At 40.2% G+C, this 9,969-nt stretch overlaps 1 long non-coding RNA gene across 1 annotated transcript; it reads left to right on the forward strand.

The window, feature by feature from the left end:
- LOC311055664 lies at nucleotides 1–1,219 on the forward strand. The gene is made up of 3 exons (XR_014601814.1): nucleotides 1–203; nucleotides 738–830; nucleotides 990–1,219. It is a non-coding gene; the product is annotated as an uncharacterized lncRNA (long non-coding RNA).
- The last annotated feature ends 8,750 nt before the right edge of the window (nucleotides 1,220–9,969 follow it).

The following is a 9,969-nucleotide window of genomic DNA, read 5'->3' on the forward strand; positions in this document are numbered from 1 at the left end:
TGTTAATTTAGCCCCAGGCCACTAGGATACATTCCTGCAGCTTTACCTATAAGGTGGCCAGCATTTTCTATCCTTAACAACCAATCACGAGGCTTATAGAGTTCTTGGGTTGGTATATTAAGGTTGGACCTGGTACTAGCTGATATTGTTGAGAGCTGAATAACATCTGAAAACCAAATCAAGGCTTACAACGACTTGTACAAGTAAGTTTTTTGTTCCTTTTTTTCTCTGGCAGTTAATTTTATTAGGCTACTTGAGGAAAAAACAGCAGAGCTGTGAATACATATACAATATAGCTTTTGTAACCCCAGCCACTATCCCCAATTTACTTGTTGTGATACATAACAGAAGATATAACACTCTTATGAAAATTAGTGACTACTAACTTACTAACTTCACGTGCCAGTGGAGTTGCCACTATTTTAAGCTGGTATAAATAATTCTGATATTTCTAAAAGCCAGACCAAGCAAGTGTGGGGTGGGGGACAACGTTATAATTTGCATTACCCTTGTAACATTAGCACATTTTTTTTGTATTGTGTTATATCTATGAAAATGAAATTTATTCAGAACTTTATGGCATAGGAAACATTAACTTTGGTTAGTAGGCCTACTGGTAATATATATTGGTATATAGGAGTTGATTTTGTCAAATTGCCTGTAGGCTACTGTATAACGTAAATTAATTCTCTTTTGACCAAAACATGTTTACTGTAATCCATACTGTATGTGTCTAGCAATGGGACTAGGACATTCAAAAAAGACAACACAAGAAAAAAAGAAAACAACACAAGTTACACATGCATGTGCACCTGACCCTGATCCTGCACGTTAAGATTTGTTAATACAATTATAGAATGTTTAATGTTAAATTATCATTATATCTAAATTATTAGATAAGATAATGTATATGAATGTCATTAAAGCTACGTTTTGTTGCGGAATGCTGTGTTAAACCTGCACTTTCTTTTGTTGTTGTTGTGATCCAGCGGGGCGGGTTCTCCAGATGGCTCAAAACCACTTGATGATGCCGTCGTTCCAGGCAGGATTTGCTGATATGTGGGCAGGAGAAACTGACTCTATGGGGATATGATTCATTATTTTGTATGGTCTGTGCGCTCAAAAAGAGAAGCTGCAGTTGCTATTCTTAAATCCTACATTGATGTTTGTTAGCTGTTTCCATGACAGCAAATTGGTTAAAATAAATTGATAAGAAGAATATTGTGGGTGCCGTATTTTTAGATTTTTGTGCTTCCTTTGATATGGTTGATGTGACCCTAAACTACTAACATATTATGTATTATGGTTCTGCCCCAGTGGTAATTTTGGGGGGAAGCCGATCTACAAGCTCACAACACATCACGACATGTTGTGAGCTTGTAGAGCATATTATTTGCTTTTTAACCTATAATGGCATGCCCTAAATTGGGATGTCAGGGTTAAAGTGGTTAGCTATACTTTGGAAAAACTGGAGACTGGGATGGTATCACTGTACACTACACTGGCAGGTGGCAGTCCTGAGACAGGCTTTAAATGATGTGGTATGGTCCAAGTATATTCCATGTTTGGGATTTCAATAATTGGGTCTTATCAGTACATAGTGCTTCCATCTTACATTGCAGGAGCAAAAGGGCCACTTCACCGTAAAAGGTGAATGGGTGCGTGTTATACTTCATATGGTTATTACAGTATATAGACAGATGGCTTTTCAGAGGACAGTATTACTTGAGGACAGGAGAAGTTCTACCAGCTAAACTAGTTTTTTGTTTGTCAACGTAAATAGCTTCAATAGTTGTGGTTTCCATTAAGGTGAACAGGTACTGTAGTCTATGTTGATGAGAAAGTATGCCGATGATAACATCGGAAAAATACTTGAGTCAAAACAGATAATTATGTACGTGATGAGTGATTAATGAAGGGCATGCAGGATTTAAAGGAATGCAGTGTCACAATAGTTTGATGCACAGGTGCCTAACTTAAGATTAGATTGTGAATATTTTTTTTTTAAAGAAGAAATTATAGACAATATTTTTCGTAGAAAAAGAAAAACGTGCCACATACATAGACAAGTCTTGCCACAGACATGTTTGTCCATGAACGGACATGGGATGGATATCGAAATTAGGTTGCAGGTAGGAACCAAATCCAAATTTTCAGGTACTGGGTACCCATAAAAGTGAAGGAATTGGAATCAATAAAATTCTAAACATTAAGGGTCCAGAGGGTTTCCTATAAATAAAGTGTACAACAATCTTTAACTGCTACTGCTTTCAATTGTGTTGTCATGGAATAATCCTAAGAGAGGTTACTATTCATTACTTCTTAAAGTTGACACTTATGTCGTAACCTTAGTTTACAGGGACAATTGTGTTTGGTAAACTTTGAAACTAATGTCAAAGTGCTCCTGTAAAACATTTGCATAAAAACAACACATAACTATAAAATAAATATTTAAAAAGGATTAAAATCACATGAAGGCATAAAGCTAAAACCAGTAGCCGACTGTGTAGCTAAAAGAATGCTTTGTTAAAAAGGAAGGTCTTTAGCCCCCTCTTAAAAACATCAACAGACTGGATGCTCTCAGATGGTCAGGGAGGGCATTCCATAGTCAAGGAGGGGCGAAGTAGAATTAAGGCCCATGGTACGGATCTTGGTCCTGGGAGTGTGGAGAAGGGTAGTGTTTCCAGAGTGATGGTTGCATTGTATGTGGAGGTTTGTGGCGTGAGTAGCTCCACTGCTTTGAGGTTGCTGTGGATGCATGTCAAAGAATCGAAGAATCAACTTCATTGTCACATCACAGGTTTACAGTTTTTTTTTTTTTCGCAAGCTCCATCATTTTGTTGTTTTTCAAAAAGGGAGAAGGAAAAGGAGGTGGGAGAGGGATAGGGAGAACAGAGTATAGAATCGTAAACCGTAAAGAAGCATGTCAAAGAGAACAAAAAAGTCAAGACGTCTACATAGACATATATAAGACCAGATACAGTATGCAGGCGACATGAGGTTAAACATAAGGTTAAAAATAAATAAATAGATAAGTCCACATGGCAGATCCACAGGGAAAGTAAAGTCTAAATAGAGGAACAGATCCCCATGAACACATTGATGAACAACTGTACTGATTAACTATAGATTAGAAACACAACATGCCTTCATTGAATTATGCAAAGCATAATAGCACCACCTTTGATATGACATACATTGTAATCTAGTGGCATCTAGTGGACGCTTGTATTGTCCTGTATTTTTGTTGTTTTCATGTTGTGTGTGGCAGGCAGGCACTGAACAAGATCAAATGAGGGATTTGAATCATAAATGTCTCAATGGAAGAGCAGGGAGACACTGTGCATGTGTTATAGCTTGTATTAACATACTCATGTTAAAAATGTATTCATTTAAAAAGTCCAAAATTGTAGATTGAATGGGTGCTATCACTTAGGGGAAACCTACAGGCTACTTGCAATGGCGAAAACAACCCTCCTGTGAGCCTACTGTACCTTTTATGAATTAAGGTTATGATTTTATTGGGATTATTAACATATGCATTTTTTGTACGCTACTGGCTACTTATTGAGGGAACATGTAGCTTGTAGTAGTACAATATCATACTTGACATAAATTCAATTTAATGTGGCGCGTTCACCTAAAAGCCCACTAAATGGGAGTATTTACCATTTATAGAGCACAAAATGGTAATGTGAACTTTTGACACAATAAGGTGTTCTGCAAGCCAGCCGTGAACTTCAATCTAAAATGAACAGATTAAATAGTTCTCCTGTTTAAAACATGGTGTTTAGAAAGTGACATTTGTGAGAAACTGGGAGTGCAACAATGACTTAAGGTACTGGATTTGATTCTTGTCTAAGGGTTGTAACCTAAAGGGGGGACTTGTTTCATTTGTACTACCATCCCAGCTCAAAATAAAATCAAGCCTCCACAGGATTACCACACTTTAAACACAATATCAAGAATCAAGAAGAATCAAGAAGGGTTTTATTTATACTTAAACAAGTACAAGGAGCGAAATGTTGATGGGACCTGTTCCACAGATCTGTGGCAACGTGATTGACAACTGACTGTGGTCTGACTCTGATTGATTGAATATTGATTGAATACTTTATTAGCAGTTTGCAAAAAAAAACACAAGTAAAAAGTACAGTAAAAAGTACAGTTCAATACAAGGTCAGCTAAGAGGATTTTAAACCCAGGAAAGCCTATGGCTTGTTTCCATTGGGGTCCTTTGTACTCAATTCATCGAAACATTTAAAGACAGACAAATATACAATACTATGCAAAACATCATATAAACAGTTTAGAAGAAAAATATGTACAGTAAACAGTTTAGCATTGACTTCGAATTGCCAGTTTCGAATTTCAGCAGATTTACATTCCTTTGCCATCGGTGTGCCATCAGGATAATGTTTGATAGCCTTACATAAAGCCTGCAGGTTAAAATGTGAGAGTGAGAGTGAGAGTGAGACAGTGAGAGAGTGTGAGAGTGTGAGAGTGAGAGAGAGAGGAGAGAGAGAGAGAGACACAGAAGCAACTCGATTGTTTCTGTGTCAGTGTTTCTGGCCATCACCACACAGGTATCCTGGCATCAAACTATTATTATATAGAAGCAACACATAAAAGATATTTCCCACTGTTACAGCAGATCATTTTCTCAAAATACCACCACGTTAATGAAACGGAATAGATACTACTTAAGACCTAATATACAGTTTATATACAAAAAAATAAGAATACAAATAAAAATGTTGAAAAAAAATAAATAAGAAAAACATTTAGAAAAAGCCAACGCAACATGACGTATCACAATATATCGTTAACTGTATGTACACACTGTCCTTAACTCTCTCTTGAATGGCCACTGACTGGTGTTTCTGGGATGTCTTATACTTTTAACGGAAAAAAAGAACGATACAGGTCAATAATAGAAACACTCTCTCTCCCTTTCTCTTGAATGGCTGTTGAATGGACATCAGGCTACAGCACCAAACTAGGTGTGACACTGCATTCCTTCAAATCATGTCATGCCCTTCATTATCTAATCACTCATCATAAGTATCAGGTTTGACTATCAAGTTTCACATTGTTTCATTGGAATACCTTACATCCACCTTGTATGCATGGAATCTCAGTAATGTTCCAAGACTTTCTCATCAACAGGGACACAAAACTAGAGCTACTGTACCATGCCAAACAAAAAACGAGTTTAGCTGGTCGATCTCCTGTTGTCCTCAAATAACACTATCTTCACCTACTGTATGCATGGTATCAGAGTAATATCCAAGACTTTATCTTAATAATAATAATAATAATAATAATAATAATAATAATAATAATAACTTGAATTTATATAGCGCCTTTCAAAAACCCAAGGACGCTTTACAATACAAAAAATCTATAAATCTATAAATCAGACACATGAAAGCTGCTGTGGTATGACAACAGAACATACTTTATCAGGGGGGAGAGTCTCGGTCTCATTAACATTCATTAATATTATGGATTTAAAACAAGGTAAGGGACATTGTAAATCCTTATTCCTTGTGTGTGTGTGGGGGGGGGGGTTAAACTGGGCTCCTGAACTGATTGCGCTGTTGCCTGAAGGCTTGTAGCCTGCCTTACTCCTGACAAAATAAAAATGACAACAGGCAGCTGAACGCATAATGGGAGGTGAGCTCCGTAGTCAAAGCCCAGCGCATCATCAAGGACGGGTACCATCCCAGCCACAAACTGTTCAAACCCCTACCACGTCTATGGCCAGGCAAGGCAGCCTACCCTTATGTAGCAGGGGGAGGAAACGAAATGACTACGCCACCCACACATATAGGAGTGAGGGATCCTTTAAACACATTAACCATATACTGTATATGTATAGATATATAGGACTGAACAAGGTAAGGTTCCCCAGGAAGGTACGGGTTCAGAATTAACAGAACCAGAGGCTGATGTATCAAATGTGTCAAGTTTATTCAACAGTTGTCCGGTTAAAATACAGAACGAAAGAAAGTGGTTAGTGTTAAAGTTCTGCAAAAAGGGACTGGACTCAAGAGGCAAAGGGGGCAATCAGGGTAAGGGCTTCGGGGCCTCTAAAGTAAATATACAGAAATAAAACAAATCAAATCCAAATAATGCAAAACCAAACGAAAATAAAGTAAATAAGTAACCAAAAGCAAATACGCAAATCAAAACAAACTGAAAATAAGCAAAACCAAAACCAAAGTCATGCAATGCTAGCTAATGGCCCAGTATAACTCTGTCCTCAATCGACCCTATTGCACTCAGTCTAAATAGTATTTATATATATATATATGGCACAGTGGGAAAAACAGTGATGTACAGTTCAGCTCCTACAAAAATCAAATAATAAAACATTAGACCAACCCTCCAACAATTCATCAATTCATTAGGCTCCTATAGCAAGATGACAAAATATAGAAAAATAAGAAACATACCCAAATAGTCAATGTAAAGGCCTGCACAGCCACAGAGTACTGCTACTCAAAGGACCTGGAGGCTTCTGGAAGTACAGATATATATTAGTATAATTAACAACAGGCCTAATATTGTCAGCCTATCTAAACTCTTATACATATGCTATTGTTACAATGAGTTATAAAAACCTTGTCATTTGTTTCAGATTGTCTTACCGAGAATCAGTCTGTACCCCTCATGCCTCCAGGTCTCTCACAAACACCCAAACCAGGCGTCTGGCTAGACAGGAGGCCACAAACCTGGCCACCCCTCTTTATGCACTTTCCTTAAAGGGCCAGTGCTACACTTATATCAAGAGCCAGACCACCTGGTTTATGAACAGCTTCGACCCGGTTACCATCTGACTGTTGAACTAGAAAAAGTGTCCTCGGAGCACAGGTCTCCAGGTCAGGTAGGTAATTAAATGGGACGGAACCATCTTGATCACTTGACTATAGAGATCATTTGCATGATGTTGGGACATTTTTAGGAGTAATATAAAAAAACAGGTTAGACAAATTCGGCCTCCTGGTGGCACTATAATAGGGCAATGTTAAAAGGGTGGCATTTGTTCCTCAGCGTAGTGCGAATGTGTGTGCAAAATATCACTGCAATCAGACACTACCTTCAAGATTTGCGTCATTTTGTTCATAACGGGCCACTCCTACAAACTTTCTAAGTCAATCTTAGGCAATCAGGATGGAATATGAAAAATAAAACAGATCCTCTTGATCACATGACTATAGAGATCATGAATACCGATTTGCTTTAAATTTGGATAAAATCTGAAGGAATAATATCCAAAAATGTGTTTTACATAAGTCTGCCTCCTGGTGGTGCTATAAAAGGCAGATGTGAAAAATGCAGGGCAAAGGTTGTTCCTTGGGGAGTGCACATACAGTTAAAGTTGTACACAGATCAGTGCAGTTATAGGTAAAAACACAAATGTCCAAGTGGCACATATGTATATTCATACATATATATGTATGAATATACAGTAGATAGACAAAAGTGTACCGATTTGCGTGATATTTGGATAATATCTGTAGGAGTACTGTCAAAAAAAGGGTTTTGCAAAAAGTTATCCTGTCTTGAAAGGCAAATCCAGGTTTGACAAGCCTGCGCTGGAGTACCCGGCCCCCCGTGTACTCCCGGACCCCCGTTTTCGGGCTTGTAGATCTTCGATTTTCGTATAAGAATTGAATAAGTGTGGAAAAACTCATTGGTTTACGATTGGAGTCATTGGACAAACAGCTATTTCACAAAACTTGAAGAACAAGGCACTGGATTAATAAAGCTTGGCTGTTAGCCTGGTCCGGACCAGGCTAACTTCACAGCTAAATTGCCATGGTAACTAAGGTAGGATTGCTTCAATTTTCTTTCGTGAAACCGGATCATGGATAAACATATCCAGGTTTACTGACTAAGTTAATCTGCTCAGCTTTTGTGAAACCGATTCCTGGATAATTTAAGCTAGGATAGCCGATTAAACCCGGTTTATCCCTAATCCAGGTTTCGTGAAACGGGCCCCAGGGGTCTATTTCACGAAAGCGGAATTAAATTACCCTGGTTTGAAAGGCAAATCCAGGTTTGACAAGCCTGCGCTGTTCAGCCTGGTTTATTCAGTTCCACGAACGCCAAGCTAGGCTGAGAAGGAGCAGCTTTGTCGAGCCAGGATCGTTAAACCAGGCTGAATGTGAGTTCACGTATTCCTATAAAAGACCATGAAAGTCGATAGCAGAATCCTTGAACTTGACGAATCATGGAGCCCAAAACCAGAGCGGCGTCCTTCTCTGTGGCTGAACAGCAGCACTGCAGCAGCTCATGGAATCATACATGGAAGTAAAATGTATAATAAGCAAGAAAGGAAACACGGCCACAATAAATATAGATCCAGGGAGAAAGCGTGGCAAAGTATTGCCGACAAATTAAATGCACAAGTTGTCCAAAAATATGTAATTAATTTATGTACAAGTCCATAAATATATAATTCAGTTAGGCTTAAAGGGTCTACACCATGAATTTAAAAAATAATAATAATATTTAATATCATATTGTTTATGTCCCTCAAACGTTTTTCAAAAGGTTTGAGCCTAAATCAAGCCTCAGATATACTCATTCCAACTAACTTCTCTCTGGCTTATAAAGCACTTTCACCTGCAATACCACATTGTCCTGTTTGGCACGGGGCGCTATTGAGCCAGTTTGTATGCATGTTATCTCCTGGTTCTGTGTGGAAAAAGTAAAAAAAAATATATAAGATTTTTTTTTTTTTTTTTTTGGTTGGAACTGAAAAACAGGAGGAATTGTTCCCTGACGTGACGTAGGCAGGGGGAACAAATCTGACGGACTGTTTTCAGACCAATTTACATCAAAAACACAGATAGCCTATGAAAGCCTGCATGCTCGAAGTCGGGTATTTTTTGGAACAGAAGAGAGGTGGGGGAGACCAAAAATACACAAAAATGAAGAAAAAGTTAAAATTCATGGTGTAGACCCTTTAAACATGAGTAGTTTAAGTGAATGTTGGAATTATAATTATAAACACAATAATTTTCTAATTTCTAATTTCTAAAATCAAAGATCTACAAGTGAAAAGCTTGCCTTTTGGCGGCCGGGGGTCCACGGTCCACGGGGGTCAACGGGGGTCGAGGGGTACACGGGGGTCCGGGAGAACCCGCCCCCCGTGTACTCCCGGACCCCCTTTGACCCCCGACAGAGGTCCGGGGGTCCACAGGGGTCCGGAGATCCATGGGGGGGCGGGGGGGTCCGGGGGTACACGGGGGGCCGGGGGTCAACGAGGGTACACGGGGGGCCGGGGCCGCCACGGGGACCCCGTGGACCCCCAGCCGCCATAAGACAAAAAAAGAATTTGGGCTTGTAGATCTTCGATTTTCGCATAAGAATTGAATAAGTGTTGAAAAACTCATTGGTTTACGATTGGAGTCATTGGACTAACAGCTATTTCACAAAACTTGAAGAACAAGGCACTGGATTAATAAAGTTTGGCTGTTAGCCTGGTCCGGACCTGGTAACTTCACAGCTAAATTGCCATGGTAACTAAGGCAGGATTGCTTCAATTTTCTTGAGAGACAGCGAGATCCTAATGTGGCGGTGGCGTGCGCCGCGGCGGTTGTGGCGGACGCCGCGTGCGCCGCGGCGGTTGTGGCGGACGCCGCGAGCGCCGCGGCGGTTGTGGCGGACGCCGCGGCGGTTGTGGCGGACGCCGCGGCGGTTGTGGCGGACGCCGCGAGCGCCACGGCGGTTGCGGACGCCACAACCGCCGTGACAACCGCCCAAAGCGCCGCGAGCGCCACGTAGGGTCCGCCATACGATCCATCGACCATATCTGCGCTCTTCTGGCGCAGCCCCCCCCCCCACCTGCGTGCCCCCCCCCCCCCCCCCTGGGACGCCCCCCCGCCCAAGGGGTGGATAGTAATAATTGTATATTTTGCGCATTTGATCCAGAGCAGTTGAGATTTGATTCGG

This window comes from Gymnoscopelus microlampas, assembly GCF_963454915.1.
Source record: "Gymnoscopelus microlampas genome assembly, chromosome: 11".
In the NCBI taxonomy this organism is placed as follows: Eukaryota; Metazoa; Chordata; class Actinopteri; order Myctophiformes; family Myctophidae; genus Gymnoscopelus; species Gymnoscopelus microlampas.